The 25,782-nt window shown below is 38.8% G+C and overlaps 1 long non-coding RNA gene across 2 annotated transcripts in view; it reads left to right on the forward strand.

The window, feature by feature from the left end:
* The window catches only part of LOC119507282, a 205,320-nt gene that overhangs the window by 27,662 nt on the left and 151,876 nt on the right, over positions 1 to 25,782 (forward strand). The window lies entirely within an intron of this gene.

Genomic DNA, 25,782 nt, shown 5'->3' on the forward strand with positions numbered 1-25,782 from the left:
ACTCACTTCATGAAAGATTTCAGGATGCTCCCTGCCGCAACCCTCGCACATGCCAGGAAAGTAGAAGCACAGGTAGTGCCCCAGCATTCTGCTCACAGTACAGGATTAACACTTTAAATGGACAAAGTCAGTCTGATGCCCTCTGTATGCTCTTTTTTTGGGTGTGCACATTGCCCAGTATTTTGGTATCTGCATTCAACATGTATAATCCCAATCCTTTAAATTCATAAAATGGGAGATGACTTGAGTGGTGATTATTGGCAAGCTTAAACACATGGGCCATCACTACACTTGGGAGACTTACTTTCTATCACAGTTATCACACCAGCTCTGAGCCCTACTTGTCCCTGAGAGACAAGGATTCTGACATGCCTGAGACTATTTTAGCCCAAAGGACAGTCAAGGGATACATGCAAGGTCCTTTCACCATTTTCCAGTCTTTTCCAGATGTTCTTTAACTGATTGGATATTAGGATGGTTTCTCTTATTGACTGTAGCCCTCTGTACTTGCCCACCTTCTCCACCAGAAGATTCATTTTGTTGTTCTCTGGGATTCTTGGCACCTTCCCCCATGGTGGTTTGCCAAATGGTGTTGGCATCTGCTTCTGTACACACTGTAGGTCTTTGGGTGTGCCTCTCCCATTTGTGTTAGCTCCTCCCTGATCCTGCCACTTTAGCCTTAATGGTGACTTTGAAATCACTCTTTCAACAACTGGAAGAATTAGGGAACTAGTGTTACCCCTGAGCCCTGCCACTCACTGTGTTCAGACAGGCCTGGCAAGTCTTCCTGGATTTTTTATTCCTTTTTCTTTTTTTTCATACTTGCATCTTATTTTTTAAAAAATTCAAAAGATACTTAATAATTACAAAAATTCAAACATAACAGAGACATATAAAATATACAGCAGTCTTACTCCCGAGAGTAACTGTTTTGCATAGTAGAAAGCATGTTCTTAAAAGTATTCTTTCTTTAAAAAATGTGCATATTTTAAAAAGCATAATATATGTACACAGATTCAAAAGTCAAATAGTTCAACAAGATTTATAATGTAAAATAGGGTTCCTTTGCTCCACTCCTCCCAACTCCTGTGTTCTGATTCTCGGAGTCAATCCCTTTATCTGTTGATTTGTTTTTTGTCTCTGATTTTCAGGTTGGAATCTTTCCTCAAATACTTGTTGATCTTTTCTTGTCCATGTTTCATTAAAAGTGAGGCACTCTAAAATGGATTGAAGGTCTGTTTACTTGGGGGGAAAGGGTCTTGTAAACCATACAAAGAAATTAGTTGAGGACTCAAATGTTTTGTTGGGATCCCCCAAAAGTCTGTATCTATTGGTCTTTTCTCTGGGGATCCTTAGTGTCTCCAGGAGAGAACCCTCACATCTCCTGCTTGGAGCACTGGGTAGCAGGGAGACAAGGAGCTTGACCAACAGAGTTGTGCAAGGAGATGGGGACCCACCGTCTGGTGGGGAGACTTTCAGTGCTGTGCTTCTCCACTTCACTCCATTCCTAGCCCCCACCCCCATCCTCATCCTCGTTACCAACACCCCAAACCGGCCCTCCCCCCAGCCTACTGTCTCAGTGTCTGGGGCAGCCTTCTCCAATCAGTTTATGAGAGTAGTAATCCCTAAAAGCAAAAGACTTGAGTAACCATTTTCTTAATTTTCCCAAGAATGGTACCTAGCTGGTACCATCTTAGAAGTCTGTGTTACAAGTTGATGCATTTCATGCAAAGGATGCCTTAAGGCATTAGGGCTTAATTTTCTCCTGAATGCTGGTTGAGAAGGGCTCTTCTTGATCTGCCTCTTCACAGAATAAGTCTCGAGTCTCCTGCTGGGTCAGGGGCAGGGTAGTTGCTTGGATGTGCCAGATGGGGAGATGGATCTAGAGGTCTAACTCCCTATTTACAGGTTTTAAACACTCTTCCTGTTTGCAGACACTTCCCAAAGCCTGAGTCATTAGAATGGCCTCCCTGATCCTATGACATAGGGGTTGAGCTTTCTTCGTTCTTTAAGATGTTTCCAGCTTCCAAAAATATGTTGAGGTCTTTTTTTCACTATAGTGTCCTCTTGCGTTCTCTTAGTCCTTGTGTGTTTGTATCGTGATTTTATTCTTCCAGTCTCATTTTAGTGGGGTTTTGTAAGAGCATAAACATATGTGTTGAATCTGCCGTGCTTCGCTTGAAGTTTTCAGACTTTCAAAGTCAATATGTGCATATTTAAATCTGATCTACTCTATCTCAAAAACTGGATTCTTGAGGACTTCTGTCTTGCTCAAAAAAATTACATCATAAATTATTTTAATAGAAAAAGATGTTGGGCCTAGAAAGTTTAGAATTTTAAAGCAAAATTATTTTTTCCTATAAGGATTTCATTACTTCTTGCAGGTATAAGAATAGCAACAAAATCTAACCATTAGTGGGCATATCTACAACTCTTGTTCAAGAGAAGGAGATTTCTTTTACTATCACTACCATCACTGTCATTAATAGGGAACTCACATCCAAATCACTTATTTTATCCACTGTTATGATAAACAAAGCAGGAAGTCACACAAAGGAAGCAGAGCTGGTGGTTTTACTGCAGCTTCTCTTTTGTGAACTGATGCTGCCCCTGATAGGGGCAATATAATGCAAAGGCTGTCCCTAAACTATCAAGGATATGAAGCTATAGTCAAATCATCACACATAGGCTCTCACACATGCAAATATTATTTTTTTAAAATATAAACTGGATCATAACACACTTACTGTTTGCAACTTTCTTGTTTCTTTTTATATATTGTGAACTTTCATGTCAGCACATAAAGAGCTAATGTAGTCTTCTTTTAAAAAACAACTTCCCAAATTGTTTCTAAATTTCTCTTGCTATTCAAAGCAATTTTGTATAATGCTTTTATACATGTTTGTGCTCACTTATTTACATATTTCTGTAAATACTTTTTTGGAAGTAGAATTCTGAGTCAAACGGTGTACACCCTTCACATTGTGATAGATGAGACCAATTGCCCTTCAAAAAGCTTCTATCAGTTTATACTTTCCCACCAATCAGTTGTCAGACCATCATTTTTTCCTTCCCTTGCAAAACCTTATTTATTTTCTCCTTTTAATCTTTTCCTATCTAGTAAGTGAGAGAGTATTGTTTTAGTTGACATTCTTTTGGCTATTAATGAGGCAGTATTGCTCTTTGCTTTCCTGCTAGTGTCCATATGCAAGCAGATACTTTTCTCCCATTTCTGATAAATGCAGGAAGAATGACTCACTCTGTCCTAAGTTCTTTAACGAGTCCAGACACTTATTCATTAAAGGGCAATTTTCCTTAACAATGTGAATGATCTGAATAGCTTATCTTTTCTTTTTCTGGATTCCGTCACTCTTGGAGCATTTTGGAAATATGCCAGGTCAGGGCTCAATTGCTTTCTTCCTGGTGCCTCTTTCTCTGGTGCTTTTTGAAAGGACTATGAACTTTCAGTATTATTTGTCTGTAGCTATAGCGAGAAGAGCCTCTTTAATTGCCTTTCTTGGTGCCTTAGTCTAATATTTGAGAGTTTCTTTCTGTATTAGTTCCTTGTGGCAGTCACTAGAGATATATATTCTGATTCTTCTTCTTCTAGGCCTTCAAAAAGTTTGCACTTTCCCACCCTTCTGGGGTGACATGTAGCCTTGTGAATTGTTCTGTTCAGTGATGTGAGGCAAGAGCTTTAATGGCCAGTGCACGATTTGCCAGTTTTCTCCCCCCACCCTGCTGATCATGGAAGTATTTGTTGAGATGGAGTCTCCCCAGCCTGGGTCTCTTGAGTGTCTGAAATGTGCAGAGCTCCCTGCCCACCAACATTAAACATGTAGAATTGGCTAGAAATAAACTTCTGGGTAAAACAACCAAGATTTTGGAGTTATTTGTTATTACAGCAAAACCCAATCTATCTAAATTGATCCAGAAGTTTGTGCTGGAGCTGGGGTGCTGCCATCAGTCACATTGGCCTAGCAGTCAGGTGATAATCTGTGAGGAAAACTTTATCAGAAGGTGGGCAGATGACAACTTACATTGTTGTGTGGTAAAATAAATAAATTTTGCCTGCCATAACTTGGAAGGCAGAGCAAGTTACCTAACAGACCAGTTGTTCTAGTGTATTGGGTGAGAAAAGAGAATGTTAGAACTATGTGTTGTTTGCTATTGATTGCACTGACAAAGTATTTCAGGAGACAAATGAGCTTAGGGAAGACGGTCTAGTTTTGCAAGTAGAAATAAAAAGCACAGAGAGCATCCAGAAATCCAGGGGTTTTAGCACTGGAAACAGAAACTGTTTCTCAACCCCTTGGGGCAAAAGATAAAGCTAAGGCCTTTGAACCACAGAGGTCAATTACAACTCAGACTTGTATTTAGGATCAAGGGTATGGCCAACTCCATCGCTGTTAAACTCCCTTGACTGGATCAATGAGTCTTGGGTAAAAGTCTGGCTTAGAGTCCAGCATACAGTAATTACTTTTGATTAGACAAAACTGTGGAGGGAAAACAGGCTAAAGAAATGATTCACAAAATCCTTTTGGGCTCAAAGCACCTGAAATGAAGTCAGGAAAGGGGCATGAGAACAAGAAAGCAAAGAAATATGACAATCTAAGAACTACATCTCAAAAAGAGCCATGGATATGCAAATGACCAGAATCAAATAGACAAGAGTTGCACCAGCTTTGAGGAAAAGTTTCTATGACTGTTCTTGGTTTTAAACAAGTTCCTCAAATATCTATGGGTAGGAAGAGAAGGCAACATATTCTCCAATGCCTATTTAAGTTATGGCCCAGTTGTAAGGTAGAATAAGAATAACCTTCTAGAATATGGACCCAGGGGCCACAGAGGAAAACTGATGAGGTAGATGTTACCAGGGAGACAAATAAGGACTTAAGCAAAGACTATTCATTACCTTTAAGTCAGGAAGCTTTCAAAATGTTTACCCAGTGGGATTTCAAAATTGCTAAGGACCACAATCTATATGTTTTTCCATTTATTTTCTCTAAAATGGAAGCATTTATGGTGGTTTTCTGGTCCCTGCACCTCCATTATAAATTGGGCATATAGGTGTCAGAGAACTTCCTTTTTTTTTTTTTTTTTTTTTCAATTCACGGGTGTGAATTGCTTTATTCTCTTCATCTGCCTTGGAAGCATATGTTGAGATTGTGCCTCCACTGGCCTGGCTCTCATAATGAACAAAACCCCTTGCTAATCATGTCGTGTGAGAAAGAAATAAACTTCTATTTGTCTAACCGTTTAGATTTGGGGATTGTTTATCACTTTAGAGGTGAATCAGTCTCTATTCTCCTGTACCTCTCCTCCAATAATCTGGCAGCACTGTTGAATGATGAAGTGGAGAACAGAAAAATAGTATTGGCTCTCATCTCAGCATGTCATTTAGCCCATGATGCTGCTAGGCAGCATCAAAACCCACAAACCCCAAATCACAGATGGTTCCCAAAATGTTCAAGTCTGGATGTAAACACAAACACTCCTAAACTGAGAAGTTGGGATGACTCTCTGTGCCCCATCGGCTGAGGCAGATGGAGATTACCTTTAACCAGGTTGATAAAACTAGGTTGTTGACATTGTGATGTGATGTAAAGATCCAGATATAGTTCTGAAAGAAATAGGCAATGGTCCCTTTGTGTATTGCAATCAGTTAAAGAGGAAGAGGTTTAAAAAAGAGGAAAAAGGGATGGAGCTCTAATGATGTACAACTCTTGCTCTGGCTAGCTGGGTTGAATATCTGGCAGTCATCTGCCATTGAAGCATCAGGGATAGAATGACTCCGTCTGTTGTATCCTGCTGCCTTGCTTTCTGCATTACTGGAATTGGAGGCTTTCTGTGCCATGAACTCAAGTCTTGGCTGAGAACCTAACTATTCAGGCTGTGATCAATGCCCTGATGACAATATTGCTTCCAGGCCTGGCCCAGGGTTGCCTAAAAGGATAGGTATGAATGTCCTCCTTGCCAACATTCCAACTCTCCATATTATATCCCATATGACTTATCGCAGTTCTACCTCTTTAAGGCCCAAATGCCACTAGAGTGGTTAGGATAAGTTGCAGAATCAGCTGCCTCTCTCTTTTGCCACTGTTGGCCAACTGGCAAAGGGCAGCCCACTGGGCCTAATTTCTCCTTCCTCATGATGGGCTCTCCTTGGGCTTTTGTTGTCTTTTCTTACAATCTGGCTTTGGTCAGTGCACTGTTAATCTGTCAGACTACTTTTAAAAACCTTTTGAACTTCAAAGGGAATGGATTAGTACATGAAGACTTTCTTCTCAAGACGCTCCTCTGTTTCTGTGTGAATTTGTGGATAAAGAAAGCCATGTGGAAGAACTTTGTCTTGCAGAACCTCATGATTATATGTTGAAGATGGGATGACAAGAATCCACTGGTAAAAAAAAAAAAAAGCTGGAATCTCATGTTTTCATTCAACAAAATATTCTATTGTATAATTCTTCAAAAGATCAGAACAGGATTACTATATAAACTATTATTTTTAGCTGAAGAAAGAGGATAATGAAAAACACACACAAAGGTTTGGTATACCTTAATTTCCTACCTGTTTAAGGGAAAAGTGTCTGGAGAGTGGATGGTTGGGAAGAAATTGAAAAGTTCTAATGGACTGATGTGGTTTCTTGTCCAGCAGTAACCATGGTGATGCAATGAATTACTTGAGACAAAAGTTAAGAGAGGCAAGAGGGAGAACAACTTAAGAGAGAGTGTTCTTAGCAATTCTCATTTTGGTTTTTATTGAGATTTTCGGGGTAGGGAGACGTGCTGGCACTCAAGGCTGTTTAGGGAGGCAGGAGGGGAGGCAGGACGTTTTGACCTTTATGACACAAAGATCGACAGGCAAGTAGATGACAGATAAACTTGGCCTTGGGAGTGGAATGTACTACGTGCAAGAACATAGTGTAGCAAAGCAAGACATTCCCATGGTCTTCAATAGGAGTCTGACAAAGGCAGTCTTCTGCCTATATGCATGCTGAAGCAGAAGCAGAGTTTACAAGTTTTTCATCCACATAATTCCCACATCTCCCCCTTTTTTATTTAAAAATTTTATATTGGAATTAGAAGGGTTTGTAGCAGATGCTGTGGCAACAAAGGCGATGAGTCTTTCTTTAGTTCTTTGTATTTGGGACACGGTGTTGATTATTGACAGTTCTGTTTTTAAGGAACTTTGATGGCAGAATTCAGATCCTTTTCTGACTACGATTGCTGATAAAGCATGGCAGGGTTATTTTGCTTCTTTTTAAAAGTCTTTCTTTGTTGTTGAGCAGGGTTATTTTGCTTCTTTTTAAAAGTCTTTCTTTGTTGTTGAAGATGAAGCTCTGACTTGTAGCTAACTGCAAGCACTTTTAGAAAAGCATTAAGAGTAAAACAATGTAACTTACAAGGAAATTTGGCTGTTTTTGTGACAGATAACACTTTAAAAATAACTGAAATTGTAACTAGCAGTACTATATTGTTGTTTGATGTTAGGCAGATCAGTAAATAAAAGGTTAGAAGTTTTTAATTTTTATAACATTGTTTAAACTTTTTTTTTGTAACATAACATATTACATGAATTTAATTATTTTTAGCACTTTATTTTTTTTTCAAGGTGAGAGAACAAATTTTGTGTAACTGTTGGGAATAAAAAGATATTTTTTAGGGCTTGACCTTGAGAAAGCAAAATGTTAAAAGCTGCCAGGTTTGAAACAGCATGCATATATATATATATATATATATATAATCTAAAGTTAAGGAAATGACTTAGCCCTTTTAAAAGTGGAAAGACAATGTTTTTAAACTACCAAGGACATGATAAAGTTAACATAAAGTGCAAGAAGTTATTTTGACAAAACACATTTGTTGCGTTTTACATTGATTATTCAGGAAAACATTTTTATAACCTTTTACTAAGAAATAATACCTTAATAATCTGAGGGAAGTTTTAATAAAAGCACATTTTAAAAAATATTTCATATTAAAAGTTACCAAAATGATTTTGGAAATTGTTTTTAAGCAAACATTTTACAACATACAATTACTATGATGAGAAGTAGGCTAGGAGAAGCAGGAAGAGAGTGGCCGGATTGATAGTAAAACAGCAGGAGTATATTTTGTGAATTATTAGGACAAACATACAACATTGAATATTAATTACTGCTTTAGGTGGTAGTTAGAACATTTAATGCTATTTTGTTTTATAAAACCACTTTTTTTCTTTAAGTTGTGAGGTTTCATTGTTAAGCAGTGATATTACTAGTTTTTACTATTTTTTAACTTTGACCACAGAAATAATTTTTTTCCACAAACCTTTTGCAGCTTTCTGTATCTATTTTTTAACTTGACTACAGAAATAAATTCCACCCCCCCCACCCCCACCCCCTTACAAACCTTCTGCAACTTTCTGTATCCATTCAGGCTTCATCCCACATTTTTAAACAATCAGTCATTTAGGACAAAGCTATTTTCTTTTTCTTTTTAATCAGAAAAACATTCTTTATACCTTTTATACAACATGCTATTACCATTAAAATTAAACTTGTTAGAATAGTGCTAAATATTTAAAATACTTTAGTTAATGCATCCTGAAACAGTAATAAACAATTTTTTGGCAGGGATTAATGGAATGTATTGGTGTTACATTGTTCCATTACAGGACTCAGAGAATTGTCAGGAATAGGAATTTGTTTTTTGTGTTGCTCGTCCTGCAAAGGCGGAGGAGGCGGAGGTGGCCAATCTTCCTTCTTCCTAATTACATTCTTTTTTTTTCATACTCCTCAGGGGGAGCTCTGGGCTGAACGGACGATTGAAGGGGACATACGGCAGTACGAACTAGCCCCCAGGTCATTAAGGTTGAGACCAATATTTTGCTCCCTAATTCATGTTTCTTCTCAAGGATGTAGCTGACCTGTTCCCATAATTCAAATTTAAAGTGCCTTAGTCGGGAAACCAAGTACATTAAGCTTGAATAGTTTGAAGTAGTTTAAGTAATTGAGTTTCTTTTACAGGGCAGTTAGCCGCCTTTAAAAGCTGTTGTAAGGTTTTAACATATAGAGATTGTCTTTTGTAAGTCCTGAGCCCATGATGAAAGAAAAACTCTTGCTGAAACTAAACATGTTGGCAGCTATCCCAAGCGGGCGCCGCTGTTCCTTACTTTAGGGATGAAAAATTGTAGTCCGGATGAAATTCTCTCCTCCTAAACGTGCTGATTGCTTCACCTGGAAATCCTGATGCCGCGCCTCACACGGGGCACCAACTGTGGTTTCTTGTCCAGCAGTAACCACAGTGATGCAATGAATTACTTGAGACAAAAGTTAAGAGAGGCGAGAGGGAGAACAACTTAAGAGAGAGTGTTCTCAGCAATTCTCATTTCGGTTTTTATTGAGATTTTCGGGGTAGGGAGACGTGCTGGCACCCAAGGCTGTTTAGGGAGGCAGGAGGGGAGGCAGGACGTTTTGACCTTTATGACACAAAGATCGACAGGCAAGTAGATGACAGATAAACTTGGCCTTGGGAGTGGAATGTACTACGTGCAAGAACATAGTGTAGCAAAACAAGACATTCCCATGGTCTTCGATAGGAGTCTGACAAAGGCAGTCTTCTGCCTATATGCATGCTGAAGCAGAAGCAGAGTTTACAAGTTTTTTATCCACAAAATTCCCACAGACTGACACTGAGGAAAACCTACCAAAGATACAGGGAGTACTTTAGATCTATTTGTATATAGTGAGGTGATGTTTGATGGCTTGTATTCATGTGGTAAAGCTTTTTTTTGTGTTTATTCTTGGCAGGGAAATTACGATTTTTGTCTATGTTCAAATAAATTTTATCTCACTATACCAAACAGAGATTTCGTCTATACCTAAAATATATAGAGATTTATAAAAACAGACTTCTGATTATTTGTCTTAGTTGAAACTTATTCAGACAACAATAATAGTAATAATAGTAATTAGTGCTTATTATTTCAGGCACACTTCTAGCACTTTACATTCATTATCTTATTCAATCCTTATGACAACCCTATGAGAATTACTCTTTTCATTTTATACGTGAAAAGATTAAGATTTAGACAGATTAGCAAACTTATTCATAGTTATCCACATTATTAGTGACTCAGCTTGGATTTGTGTTCAGCATCCTCTTTCTCCAAAGCCTCCATGCATGCCTCCTATGATCTCCTGGCTCATAGTTACTACAAAACGTGTGAACAGGAAGCCATTTACATTTTAGTCATACAATCTAAAGTAAGCTACAATTTGTTACCCTCTTCCTTCCCATTCCCCTCCCCATACATAGAGCTCACTTTCCCTAAGAACTACTTTCTAGAATTTTCTTTGTTTAGGCTAATATTGAATTTTTATTATATTTGCTAAACACAAGTAACTATGGTTGGAATTAAAAACCATTATTTGGGGAGAGGGGCAAAAACCCAATAGCTACAGGTGCTCCATAGATGAGAGGATGGTGTAAAATTGGAGAGTTGAGTTGACTGTATAAAAATAACCCCAAATCTATTTCTCATTAAAGGTATATATCTTGGTGTCACCAAATCCATCTCATTTCTTTAGGACTATTACCTCAGTTTTCGATTAAAAAATACCAGGGTGAACATTGGTCCATCACATCTGTATAGGCTTTGTTGAAACAGATTCACTCCAACCTGTCATTGCTGCTGAAGGTTTGCCCAGTCCTCTGGCAGTGAAGCTATTGATACTACACCCAAGCTATTTATACTGCACAAGCCAAACATCAAGTCCTCCTCCTTTTATAAGGACAGATGAACTAGAACTCCTAAATCCAGTCCAGTTTAAAATCATAAAGATTAGACTATCCCCATCAACCTCAAACTGTGAACATCTGGAAAAAATTTAAAAGCAATTTTGTAGGGTTTAACATTTTTCTTTTCATTCATGTCCTTTTATTGTCCATTTATTGTTTGAAATGAAATAAAAGTGTGGAGAGCCATGGTAAAGGCTGAAAAACAGGAGGATCTTAAGACCAGAAGAAGATAGCTTAGGTAGACCTTATCTAATATTAATGGAAAAGAGGGCTGGGAAGGGAACTAGCATTTGTTGAACACGTGGCATGTGCCAGTCACTTTATGTACAATTGCATTGCTCACAATAACCTGTGAGTCTGTAATTAAAATGCTTATTTTACAGGTTGTGGAAACTAAGGTTCAGAAAATTTAAATACATTTTCCAAGATTACACAACTTATTTGCAGGAAAGCTTGAATCTGAAGCCACACTTATCTGGGTGCACCAAATTTCATGCTATTTCCACTACACAAAACTACTTCCAATTGTCACAGTTAACTGAAAGATAAAAAATAAACTAATCCAAGGTTTGTCCTCTTCCTCTAGCAAGCAGCTATTTCCTGTCTCTAGATATACTGAATAAACTGATATGGCAAGGAAATGCTTCAATATTAACATGCATTTAAAAAAATTCATTTAGTTGTTCTTTCCCTACCATTTGAGGATCAGAAGGGATTCCTGGGTGCACTAATTTCAGGGTACAGAAGACACAGAAAAATGAAGAAAGAATTTTAGTCCTTTTGAGCTTTTACTTGGACTTTGTAAGTTTATGGGAAACGGAGCAAGAACTTTTTCCTTTTTTTAATCTATAATCCCAAAGTTGTATAGCACTAAGAAGGAAGCCAAGAGGACTCACAGTATTGAATTTATATTATAAACCATAAAGTGGAGAAAATTGTGTGATAACAATTGAGCCATTTTTCTACCCAAAAGGAGATGTGTTTGACTGACATATAAAAAAGAAGAATCCAAGAAGATATGACTGGGATTTGGATACCAGTCAGGCCCTGAGAAGAAGGGGATGGGGTGGTAGAAAATTGCTAGATATTCCAATCTAAGTTTAATTGATCTGAGTGTAGAAGAAACTGTGTTTTGGCTTCCTTAGGTAAATTCTAGGAGGTTGAAAACCCTAAGAAGAAACCCTATGATTGGCATGGAGCCCAAGTAATAGGGAGGTCATGTCTAAAGCATATGAGAGAGCAGATGGACCCAAGGACATCGACAGAGTCCAGGTACCCAGAATGGTGAAGAGAAGCAGCTGTGCATTTTCCAGCCCTTGAGACATGTGCATCAGGGGCTGAGAGGGTTTGTGGACCAGAAGAGTGCTCAAAATTGGAAGATAGGAGAAGCAGAATGGGTGCACAGACTGAAGGTCACAGCGGGATTTGTGGGCACCACCTGTGCAGTGGGGTCAGAGACCAGGTCAGTTGAACCTTACCTTAGTGTAGGTCAGCTTGATCAGAGGCTGGCATGCAGGAAGGGTGCTCTTCCTCTAATGCCAGGACAATATGTCAAATCCACCTAGAACATTCCTCTATTTTGCAGAGAAAGGAAGGAAAAGGTAGATAGGAATAGAATTATGAAATGACTCTATACAAAAGTGAATGAATTCTAAATGGGAAGCTATTGAATTACCTTTGAAAAAGGTTGTAAAATGAAGCTATTTCAATCTTGGTTTCAATTTCTAAGGAATTTCTAGGAAATAAGCTCCAATTGCTCTCACATTTCAAAGTGAGATGTCAGCCTACCTATGCATAAGTGCTGTTGAAAATTGTTTGCACTCCTTGTCTCCTTAACCATTTGGGCCTATAACAGAGATAATGTGGGAGAAGCTGGGGGAGATTGGAAATTGAGGGATTTCTCTAAAGAGAGCTGCTGGTAAGGTGTGAGTTTCCCTCCTCCATGTGGGGAGGCCTTGAGGGTGCTTCCTTCTTACCTCAAGCCCTGATAGAGAGGCTCCAAAGAGGAAAGAGTGGACTGATGCCTGACTCCTGCCTGAGAGAGAAACAAGTTGGCTGAAGTGGCTTGTAGCCTTGAATCAGAGTGGGGAGGTAAATTGGACACCTACTGTGAAACTCTTCAAATCCTCTCGGGGCCTCACCTCTTACTCTCACCACTTTTGCAGCAACCTATTCCATGTAGACTTCAACCAATTTTGCTGGTGCAAACTGATTGCACCTCACCTTGAACCTGTTGCTTCCTGCTCCAGGGCTTCTCTGAGGCCGTGGTATGTCCCAGGTACCTGCTGTGCACAATGCACCAGGCTCCTAGACTTATGGAGGGAGTTAAGGCCCTGGGGGACAACCTTAATTAATAAGGGATGGGACTGCAAGATCTAAATTTTTCTATTTTCCTTAAGGTGATGGTTCTGAAATGGATTTCTAAGACTCCTTTGAAGGTTCTGCAGAAACAGATTGCTCACAGCAGTGGCCAGTGCATCTGTGGTAGCCTGAATAATGAACCCCAAAAAGTTGTTGTCCTAATCCCTGTGAGCTGTGAATATGTTATTATATATAGCAAAAAGGACTTTGCAGATGTGATTAAGTTAAGGATCTTGAGATGGGAGATTACCCTGGATTATCAGAGTGGTTCCAGTGTAATCAAACGGGTCCTTAAGAGAAGGAAGCAGTTGAGTTAGAGATCGTAGGAGATGTAATGATGGAAGCAAAGGGCTGGTGTGATGTGAGAAAGGGATCACAAGCCAAGGAATGTGGGCAGCCTCTAGAATCTGAAAAAGGCTGATAATACAGCATCCATGTTTAATTTCCCCATCCCTCCTTCCTGCTTTTTGGGATCATATTCCCAAATTAAGAGTGTATACAGAAGCCTTTGTCTCAGAATCTGCTTTTGGGGGGACCCAGGCTAAGACAGAAAGTACTTGGACTTCCATTGACAGTTTCTATGTTGTGTTTTCATTGTGGATCAGATCTACAACACGTGAAGTTTTGTATCTTCAACATCCAAGATGTTGATCTACAACATCCAAGATGGCTGTTCACAGGAAAAGGAGATCTCTGTAGAAAGATGCTCAAGGATCCCCAATGCCCAGGGATGGAGTTAGAAGCTGTAAGCAGCCAGCCAGAGAGTATAGCCCTATGTCAGGGAATCGAAGATGAGATCCTCAGTAACAGGGAGGCAGTGTGCCTATGTGTTGGTGGCATTTCAGTCAGGGTCTAACCAGGAAAACAGAAACCTCCAAGTATTTACAATGGGCAAAGTTAAATGCATGAAATAGTTTACACAAGGTGACAAAGGAGCTGGGATCCAAACGGGATGGAGAGGTAACCCAGAGATTAGCAAGAGCAGAGAGCCCCTAAATCCTCAGGTTAGAAGGACAAAGGGAGAGGTGCTATAATGTATCTTGTGGGCTGAGGTCACTGGAAATAAGCTGGAGTTACTGTGGGACTTTCCTGTGGCATTTCTGAGGGAATACAGCCACTGCTGGAGAAGCTGCCAGAGGCTGCGTGAGATGGGGAGAAGTGCCCAGTCTTCTCCGTTCTCTCTTCCTTTCCATTTCCCTTCCAGTGCCTCCAATTGTCCAAATCCAGGAGAAGCCAGCTCCCCTGCCATACAGGGCAGAGCAGGCAAAGAGTAACAGGTGGATTTGGGAGCAGAGGACTGGCAAGGGGCATGCTGCCGAAGGACCTTTGAAGAAACACCCACGAGAGAAAGAATCGATTTTAAACACCTGCCAATCTCTGTAGAAACCAATTCCAGCGGTGCCAACTGAATGGAATTGTTTCCTGTCTTTAGCCCCTCTCCCTTTCCATGCTCTAAGCCTGAGGGGTCAGAAGCGGAAGCTCACAGGTAGGGCACGTTCAGCAGGATGCTGACAGAATAAAGAAAGAAGAATCTGCTCTCTTCGTCCTTTTCCACTGCTGGCTTCCCACCCAAAGCAGACTTGAGCCAGGGTAAGGCAGAAGGCTGAGCTGTGAATGAATTTGGGGATTTTGATTATTATATTGGAATACAGTTTAATTACTAAGATAAACCTGGCTTAGGCACTAACATGACTGACATATTAATCCGTGTCCCTGTGGGTGTGAAGCCATAGTAAATAGGACCTTTGATGATGTTACTTTTAGTTAAGTGGTGGTGAACTAAAACAGGGTGGGCCTTAATCCAGACTACTGCAGGCCTTAGGACAAGAACTAGGAAGTCACAGAAGCAGAAAAGGAGAGGACAGTGCCATGTGATGGCAGGCAGAGACCCAAGCAAAGGAACCCAAGGGTTGCTGGCAATCAGCACGAGAGGCTACAGACTCCAAGAGATAGCAAGCTTTGCTGATATCTTGATTTTGGACTTCTTTTATCCTCAAAACCATGAGACAATAAATTCCTCTAGTTTAAGCCAACCCATTGTATGGTATTTGTCATGGCAGCCTGGCAAAACAAGTCAATCATAAAAGCCATAAGGCCTACCCTACATTTCATCCTAGGTGGTAGAAATATATAAACTCTCCCTTTTCCCTCCTAACAGTTATGCAAAGAAATTTGAGAGGAAAGACGAAAGTTTAGTTGAGGTCTTCCAATCCCTCTGTGCATGGGAACCTTTGCGACTGGCCCCACTGAAGTGCTTCCCACATGACTTGGGGTGAGGAGAAAGAAAAAACTCCTCCTTTTATACCCACTTGTGGGCTTAGGGCCCATGGTCACATGACTTTTCTGTTGTTTGTCTGTCTTATTTTTACTGTCATCACTGTAGGAACTAAAATGTAGGAATGGCTGACATCTATTATTTTGAGACTTCAACCACAGCTCAGACAGAAATGTTCTATTTTAACTTTCTTTAACATCCATTCTTGGAATGATTTTTATCATCAATAGACAAAAGGGATGTGTAAATTTTGTTTTGTTATAAAGACACAAACAAAGCTCTATCTTTGCATACCCACCTTTTGTAATATTTTACAAATATTAAAAGGCAAACCTGCTCCACAAATGCACATAATACTAGACAAGAATAGGAACAAGTCATCTTGAAATCAAAGTTATGACCCTTTGAATAAAATGATGTGCAGCAAGGAAGTAGACTCTCAGAAATCACAGGTGATTTTGGAACAGAGGCTGTGATGAGATCACCTTTGAAAATATAGTACAGAAAGGTACAGGCTTGAAAAGACCCCAGCTACAGATAATGACGTGTTGAAAGTATTAAATCTCTGCTTGAAGAGAGAAGGCTGCGCAATCTTATTTGATAAATACATATTAGCAAGGTCTTTGCTTTGAAGGGGAAGATTGGATCTCAGAATTAGGCTAGGAAGAGATCCCAAAGTTAGCAATTGAAGCATTATAGCAGGCTTGGGAAATATGAGGGCACCAGAGAGGAGTCAGAAAGTAGAGCCAAAAATTACTTTCTCTGACTAGGTGACCACATCTCACAGACTCAGTGACTCTGGGAAAAAGAGTCAATGGCAGGAGTTTGGGTTGGTGTTCCATCCATTACTTCTGTCTGCCTTTAGGCAAAGATAGCTACTTGTCCTGATTGTGTCAGGACTACCCAAAGCTTGTCGCCTGTCAAAGGCAGCCACAGTTAATCTGAGGCTGAGCAATCTGGGTTGGTGACAGTGGGCAAGGCCAGTTCTGTGACAAAAGAGAAGCTGCTAAGTAGTGATTTTCAAGTGGAAAAAGATGAGCACTTCACTAGGATTTAGGTCTAACCTATGTGTTCGTGGGTAGCCTAGGAGAATATTCTAAAGAAACAAATTTCAGATGATAACATTTTTTCCTGGCTTTGGGGAAAGGCAGATTGTGTGGGGTACACCAAGATGTAAATTTCATTTCTAGGGATGTAGAGCTTTACTAAGGGGCAACATAATGCAGACTAGCACATACACTTAAGAGGGAAGAGAACAGATGAAGAGTAGATTAGGGTGGTCAGCATCGCGGGCAGGTTACTAAAGAAGTACGCAAGGACTGTGACGTGGAAGGAGGTCGATGGATCATGCAATGAGAAGATCGTGCTTGGAGCGACCATGTGAAGAAAAGCAGAGGAGCCTTGAAACTCTGCCCAGCTTCTGCTGTGGGGACACTACTGTGGGCATGGTGGCCCAGTCAATCTAGCACCTGTGATGAACCTGCAACAGTAGCTGATGTGACCAGCAAAAGTGATTCTCGTTCAGCACGGCCTGAACCCCACTGTGACTCTTCCATTTGTAATGCTCCAGAGAACTTATATATTCCAATGTCATTCCCAACCCCATCACAGAATAAAAATAAAAACAGAAATTTTGCTCCTTAACACCCAGGGGAATATAGGGCATGGCAAGGAAAACCCTAACACATTTATTTAGTGTGACTAAGGGGGAAAAACTTGAGATTCTTCTGCAGAAATGAGGCATGTAGAAACAAGTGTGCCATCTCTATTATATTTGTAGCAAAATAACATTTTCTGACATCATGGCCCTATCCCAGAATTTACACTGCTATTTTAGTGAAACCTAACTAATATTCTACTCCAATTTTGATTTCTAAGGAGGATGCAAATTATGGCTATCACCAAGACATTTTTCATTTGCAATTCTTTGATACTGTAATCCGCATTAGCTCCATAATCTCAGCATCAGCAAACATTATCTAGAGGTTTGTAGGTGATCCTAAAACGGTATGTTTTCCCCTTGCCCTCTCCCATGCTGACTTGTGATATGGCTATAAAGTAATTTCTGAAAGATCAGATAGGCTGCTTTTGACAGAGTTTGCTCTGAAAGTATGGGCAGAAAAATAGGAGTCAAAGTTTTATTTTATATAAAATTATTAGCAATTTATGAATGTTTAAAATAAGACCTCATCATACACAGACTTATTTACTGTTTTAAAAGTACTTTTATATACAAGTCTTGGGCATTTCCTTTTAGAAATACCTTTAGTCTGACCCCAGAAAGTTTACACTGAAGACATTAGAGTAGATAGCTCTGCAGTTGCTGAATTTAAGACCTGTCTTAGAAAGGCAGGGCAGGGAGCAGGCCTGGCTCCAGCAGGAGCCCGTATGGAATGGTAAGCTATGAGCTCTTCTGAGCCGTTCCACAGAGGGCTTGCCTTCTGTGTGCATGTTTGAGTGTCTTATGCTAAGCTCTTAGGCTGGTAGTGAAAACACTAAGAAAATGCTGATATCTACTTTTTATTTTTTTTTAAAGTTGATAAAGCAAGTGGGCTGCTATTAGGGGTTATTAGCTTGCTAATCCAAATTTTTCAAAATTAGTCTCTTTTGAGTTATATAAATATATGCACAATATGAATCTGCCAAAAATATTTTTCATTTCAAATTAGTTAACTGATTTTTAGCTAAATATCCCCCAAGACTGAATATAAACTGGCAAGATAGGACTTAAAGAGGGTTCAAGGAAAATCTCAGTGAAGTCTTAAACCACAAGATAATTTTTTAACCTAAAAATTAATCTGTCCTTATAATTATACACATTTGAAAAAAAAAAAATTCCTTTTGGGAGTTTCCATAAAAGATACCAAGATTCTTATATTGCATCTTGCTTTTTGTTTTTAGATGTGGTATGGCAGATTTAGTGAAACATGACAGGAATTAAACGGGTTTTTTTGAGATTACATTTAATTTTTTTTTTGTAGGGGGTGGATTTTTAGTTCTAAGACTGCTTTCAAGTATTCTCAACTGTGGCTCCAAGGCCATAGAGAGAAATGAACATGACTGGAAAATCAGAAAGCGAGACCCTCTGAACAAGTGATAGACTACCCTCTGCACATCAGGTCAACACCTCTGTCCCCATGTTAGGGCAGATTGGTTGCTAGCAACAGAAACCAACTCTGGCCGATTTACGCATATAAGGACTTTGTAGCAAGGATTCCAGATAGCTTGTAGATTCCAAGGAATTGCTGAATCACCAAGCTCTGGAATGACAGAAGCTGGAGCAGCTCCAGAATTTCACTGACAGCATTTTCTCTGGGCAGTACCCTTGGAAACACTCAGCCCCAGTCACTTCCATCTGCTTTTCATCCTGCAATGGATTGATGCAGGCTCTCAGGAAAGACAGATTGGTCTGGCCTGGGTCACATGCCCACCCTCCCTTAAGACAGTCCCACAAGACCAGAAGGAAATGGAAGGCAGATGCTCCTCCAAAGACAAAGCAGAGACTGTTGCCAAGAGAAAGGGAAAGGGAGGTTTGACAGACATGAGTAATAGGCTTCCTCTACACTGTTGCAGAGCAGAACAGTCAAATGGAGCTTTATTTCCTCCTGCTTTTGAGCCCTGTCGTCTAATACAACAACAACAAGAAAGCAGGCAGAGACAATATTCAGATCAAGAATCTGCTTCTTTTGGCATGCTTTATTTCTTCCCCCTCTGATGTTTTTGCATGAATTCTCAGTGGAAAATTTTAGTAGGGAAGACACTTAGCTGAAGAAAAGGCAAAGATGAGGTGAGACGGATGGTCAAGAGGTGCTGACAGCAAAGGCACCTCTGTCTTCTTTCTCAGGCACACATCACTCATTGTTAGAAGAATTTAAAAAAAGCAAGCCACATCTACATTCTGTTTGTTTTTCACCCATAATTATTATAATAACCTGCTTTACAATTCATGCAGATTCTCTGCAAACCTTAATAAGAGTAACTGGAAACAGTGCAATCAATATTCTATATATACTTGCCTCAATATTACCATGTCTTTAAATGGAATTATCATATATTTAAATGTAATGACATAAACTGTTCCTATCTGATTATAGTAACATAGCGAGGTGGTTTCTATATAGGACATGTATTTAATTAAAGAATATGTCAATGATGGGTATCTAGGAAATGATTTAGATAATTAATGATAAATGTTGACTTTATAAATGACTTTATTTTTATATATCCCCTTCCTTTCTCCACTCTATCCAGAGTACTGAGGTTCTTATTTTATGGGAAGTATAGTCTTGCACAATACTTGTATTTCTTTTAAGAAAGGTCCCCATAATTTGATTGACTTACAGACAAAGGTGAATTTACTTTGAAGCTAATGAGGCTTTAATTTTGGAACACCTCACTTGTATGGGCTCCTTCCAAAGCCCTGTAATTAACTTTGTATTTGTATTTTTGTGAATTTTTTTTCATAAAGATAACCCCACAAATCGTATTAGTGTTAAGTCCCACAAAACCTGAATCTGCCCTGCCTTTAGGTTTTGCATATGTAACCAACCCAATGTCAGCCATCTCCTGAGCCATACCCTGATTATTTTTCAACCAGTGTCAACCTAGATTTAGAACATTGCCCATTTGGTGGTTTTGTCAAGAAATCCAATAAACACAAAAGATTTTGTGAATGTATCTTTATTGTATTTTATTTATTTTTACAAACACTCCCCCTTGTCCCCTCTCTCCATCCCCGCCCCCTGCCCAGCTTTTCTCTCCAGTAATCTCTATTCTGCTTTCTATCTCTGTAAATTTGCTAATTTCTAGTAATCTCTTATAAGTGAGTTCATACGATTTTTGTCCTTATGTGTCTTGCTTGTTTCACTCAGCATGTTTTCAGGATTCTTCTGTATTGCAGCATGCATGTCTCATAACTTCATTTTCTGTGATAGAATAATATTCCGCTATGTGTATATACCACATTTTGTTTACCTACCATTTGTTGATGGACATTTGGGTTGTTTCCAACTTTTGTCTATTGTGACTAATGCTGCTATGAACATTCATGCACAAGTATCTGTTTGAGACCGTGTTTTTACTTTCTTTGGGGATTTCTTTGTACCTATACATGGGATTTCTAGGTAAAATGGTAAGTCTATGTTTAATTTTTTGAGGAACTACTATAGTCCTTTCCACAGTGGCTGCACCATTTTACATTCCCTTTGAGAATGCACTAGAGTTCCAATTTCTTCACATCCTCTCGAACATTTGTTCTTTTCTTTTAATAATAGCCACCCTTGTGGGTATCAAGTATATCTCATTGTGGTTTTGATTTGCATTTCCCTAATGGCTAATGATGTGGGGCATCTTTTCATGTGTTTATTGACCATTTGTATATCTTCTTTGGAGGAATATCTATTCATGTCCTCTGCCCAATTTTTAATTGGGTTGTTTGTCTTTTTGTTGATGAGATGCAGGTGTTCTTTATATATTTTGAGTATTAAACTCTTACACAACATATAATTTGAAACTATTTTCTCCCATTCTGTAGGTTTTCTACTTTTGTGATTATTTCCTTTGATGCATAAAAATTTTTAATTTTGATGAAATCAAATTTATCTATTGTTTCTTTTGTTGCTCATGCTTTGGGTGTCATATCTAAGAATACATTGCTGATGCTAGGCCATGAAGAGTTGCCCCTATGATACCTTCTAAGAGTTTTATGGTTTTAGCTCTTATATTTAGATCTTTGATAGATTTTTGAGTTGATTTTTGTATATGGTGTGAGTTAGGGGTCTAACTTCATTCTTCTGCATGTAGATATCCATTTTTCCCAATACCATTTGTTGAAGAGACTATTCTTTCCACTGCATGTATTTGTCACCTTTGTCAAAAAGCAATTGGCTATAGATGTGTGGGTCTATTTTTAGACTTTCAATTCTATTCCACTTATCTGTCTATCTTTGTGCTAGTACTCCATTGTTTTAATTTCTATCACTTTGTAATATAATTTGAAATCAGGAAGTGTGAGTCCTCCAACTCTGTTCTTCTTTTCCAAGATTGTTTTGTCTCTTTGGAGTCCCTTGCAATTCCCTACGAATTTAAGGATTGCTTTCTCCATTTCTGCAAAAAAGGCTGCTGGAATTTTAATTGGGATTGCACTGAATTTGTATATTGCGTTGGGTAATATTGACAAATTAACAATATTAACTCGTAAACTCTATGGACATGGGCTGTCTTGCCATTTCTTTAGGTCTTCCTTACTTTCAGCAGTGTTTTGTAGTATTCAGTATACAAGCCTTTTGTATCCTTAGTTAAATTTATTCCTAGATATTTTATTCTTTAGAGGCTATTGTAAATCGAATTATTTTCTTAATTTCCTCTTCAGATTGTTCATTGTTAGTGTATGTTAAGAACATGCCTCTCATTGGGTACATAATTCAACCTACCGCAGAGACAGAGCCACGCAGAGAGGAGTGTGCCATGTGGACGCAGATGTGGAGCTTGGAGATGTGTCTACAAGGCAAGGAATGTCAAGTATTATTGGCGACCACCAGAGGTTAGGAAGAGGCAAGGAAGATTCTCCCCTAAAGTTTTTGGAGAGAAGATGGCCCCGCTGACACCTTGATTTTGGACATCTAGCCTCCAAAACTATCAGAGAATAAATTTATGTTGTTTTAAGCCACCCGTGTGTGCTACTTCATTACAGTAGCCCTAGGAGATTAATACAGATTTATCATACAGGGAAAAGCTATTTTACAAATAGGACCTGAGGAAACAAAGTATTTTCTAGACCCCGGAGACGGTTTTGCTTATACCAGATTACAAATTATATTTCCTTTAGTTAATACCAATTCTCTTCTCAAAGAGCAGACATATTTTCTGATGCCACAATTGTGTCCCCTGGGTAGCACAAATCTTTTTTGTCTCATCCTTAGAGTTGACTGACACCACTTCTTTGATTAAGGTTAGTAAATATGCACTAGTCAGAGGTGACGCTTTTGATGGATGTGCTGTGCAATTCTATCAGGCATTTCTTAGATCAGTATTTGTCATATAGTGACCTGATATGGCATGAAGAGAATCCAAGTCATGAAGATGATATTATCATGCGGCTGAAAGGAAGAGTATCTTCTTAGGTCTGTTGAAGTGAATAGGTAAATGGATCAACTCAGTGTTTTTGGTAGGTTAAATTATGTACCCCAGAAAAAACATGCTCTTAATCTTAATTCCCTTCCTGGGGTATGAACCCATTATTAATAGGACCTTTTGAAGATGGTATTTTTAGTTAAGATGTGGCCAAATGAATCAGGAGACAGTATTAATCCTATTACTGGAGGGCTCATGAAGACAAAGCAACAGGGGAAAGTCAGAAGTTGGTGGGAACCTGGAAGAGGAAAGAGAGGACATCGCCATGTGATGGGAAAGCCATGGAGACCAAGGATTGCCAGCCAGCCAGAATACTACTGTTCCCAGGAGGAAGCAAGCCTTCCAGCCTCTAAAACCATGAGTCATAAATTCCTCTTGTTTAAGCCAACCCATTGTATGGTATATTTCACAGCAGCCAGGAAGTCCGTCAGTATTTTAGTGGAGATCTTACTATCAACCATTTTCTTAAATAAGCTTATAAGACCCTAGTTACAGCTACTCTTAGAGCTTGAAGTCCTTATTTCTAAGAGACAACACTGACACCAGAATTTTCTATGATAAGTCATGACTTAAGGACTTTTATTGTTTCAGCATAACTTATAAGGCATGAGATTTTTTATCATTTTTTTTATGTTGAATGTAACATATATACATAGAAGTGATATGCTTCCAAGTGCAATTTAACAAGTAGTTAGCAAATTTCAAAGAATATTACAGGTTACAGTTCCAGTTTCAGTTATTTCCTCATAAGGTATGAGATTTAATAGAATAAAATAGAGATAAAGAGAAACCATAGCTTTTTCTTTTATAGGTTCCCTTACATCATTTATTACCACTCCATCCCCCCTCCCTCCTCAAGAAGTTTATTCATTTTATTTTTTCTTAGCACTAGAACTGAAAAGAAAATTTGAACCTAAAATATTTTTAGTGACAGATTGATAGGAACTGGATTTAGTATTGGGAGACATTAGTTTGGGACAATATGTTCTTTTTTTAAAAGAACACATAGCCCAGAACTTCTGTAAGAATTCATTTCATAAATCAGAAAGTAAATGAAGTCAACACGAGAAAAAATTTCCCTTTACCTTGTTGTTTTCTTGTTATTACAGTGATTTTAAAAAAATGACAGAAGCCCCCATTTACCACTAAACCTATTGATGTAACCATAGTGGTTTCATTGATTCCCAATGTTCAGGCAACCCTTCTCTTGCTCCTGGAAGCCCAAGTCTATTCATTTATCACCATGTGTACTCAGGGGAGGTGGATGAGCCCCTTGATCCAGTGGTGCACCAGCTGGTAAATATTTGATGCTCATTCCCAACACTGAAATTATTTCAGGTTTGGATATTGACAGTTATTCACACGCATAGATTGGTATGTTCTGTGGTACACAACACACTCTCCAGCAGGCTACTATTCATTTCCTCTTTGCAGATTTACTTACTTGCCCATAGTAGTTCTGCAGTGTTATTTTCCACATAACTGTCCTAGAGGCCAGCTTTGAATTTTGGTTAATATTGATGTCTTTTGGTGGAAGGATTATGTAAAAGGCACTCCATTTTCTCAACAATTGAAATAATTAGAACTTTGACAACTTCAAGTATACTTAAGAATTATTGACCTTTATAATTATCATAACACCTGTGTTTTCTCATCTTATTTCTTGCTAGATATCCTTTGCTGAACCAAGAGAAAGATTTTCAGATTTCCACCACAGCAATAAGTACTTTGCTTTATGCCATTATGATTTAAGTGTTTAAATCTTGGCTTTAAATGTGAGATCCTTGGCAGTCTGCCCAGCCTTGGTCTCTGAAGCCATCATGTACCCTCTGGACCCTAGAAGGGACCATGAATATCCAGCAGCATTAAGACAGTTCCCCTGGAAACCTGGAAACCTGTGTTCTCCTGTATTGGCTCTGACTAGCTCCAGTTTTAAATTCAAGATCTTTTTGCCTCCTGCTTTGATTCCTTCCTTTACTGTTAGATTTGACACTTGACTTTGGTCTTTTGGATCTCTGAGCCTCATCTTTTCCAAGTGGTCTTTGGTTTGGGTCTCCCTTTGGCTCTGAATATTCCCAGCCTCTACTGTTCCTATTCAGGCCTAGGGAATTCTGTCCTGATCACAGCCAAGTACTTGATCATGAATCCAGTAGAGTCAGACCATAGTCCCATCAAGATGAAAAATTCATGTGATTTGATTTTTTCCTATGTTCTCTACCACAAAAGAAGTACAGGGCTTGGCTTTCTGGCCAGGGACTCCAGAGGTTCTGAGTGATTAATGGTTATAGCAGTATTTATACTTCAATTTTTAAAATTGCAAATTAATAACTATAGCTTATTCATTAAAAATTATACATCCCATCAGTTTCTTTATAAAACTAGCTTTATTATTTCTCTCATCTTCAGGGGAGCTGCATGAGAGTCTGAGAGGAGTAGGATCTCTAAACAAACTTTTGTCTAGTTATGTTTGTGACCTGGACAGAAAATTGGACAACAGTGTAATACTATCCCTAGTAATAATTTAATTCATAAGGTACATTTTAAAGAAAAGTATTTTTTGGTATTGTTCAAATATACTAGAAGATAATGTTTTGCTTTTTTAAGTAAGGGTCCCAGAGGAAGGCTGCCTGCATTCCAATCCTGTCCTCGTGTGGTCTTGGATGAGTCACTTAAATTTTTGAACCTTGGTTTCCTCATTATAAAGTTGTAAGGTTAAATAAGATAATTTATATGAAGCTTTTGTATGGGGACTTGTTTGTAATAAGAGGTACATAAATGTTAATAATGACAGGAATCTTAACTCAAATTAGAATAAACACTAGGGAAATTTATTTTTCAGACAAGAAGAAGACCATCAATAGGACAAAAGTATGGGGTAGTTAAATCCACAGCTCAAAGATGTCTCAAAGACCCATATTCTTCCATCTGTGATTCTCCCAATTCTCAGCGTAAGCTTTATGTAGAGAAGAGTAGCATGGCTGTAGCCATGTTCCAGACATGACAATATCTAGAAGAACAAGGGAGACTATCCCATCTTGCAGCTTTCTCTTAAGTAGGGATACTTTCCTTAAAAGTCCTCAAGAATACAGCTTCATCTTTTCTTTGATCTGAGTTGAGTCAGAAGCCTGTTTGTATAAATCAATCAATGACAAAGAAAATGATATTCTCCTTAGACCAATCAGGTTGCCATCTGCAAATGAAGACAGAGTTGGCATTTTCTGAGAGGAGAG

Source organism: Choloepus didactylus, chromosome 12, assembly GCF_015220235.1.
Source record: "Choloepus didactylus isolate mChoDid1 chromosome 12, mChoDid1.pri, whole genome shotgun sequence".
NCBI lineage: Eukaryota > Metazoa > Chordata > Mammalia > Pilosa > Megalonychidae > Choloepus > Choloepus didactylus.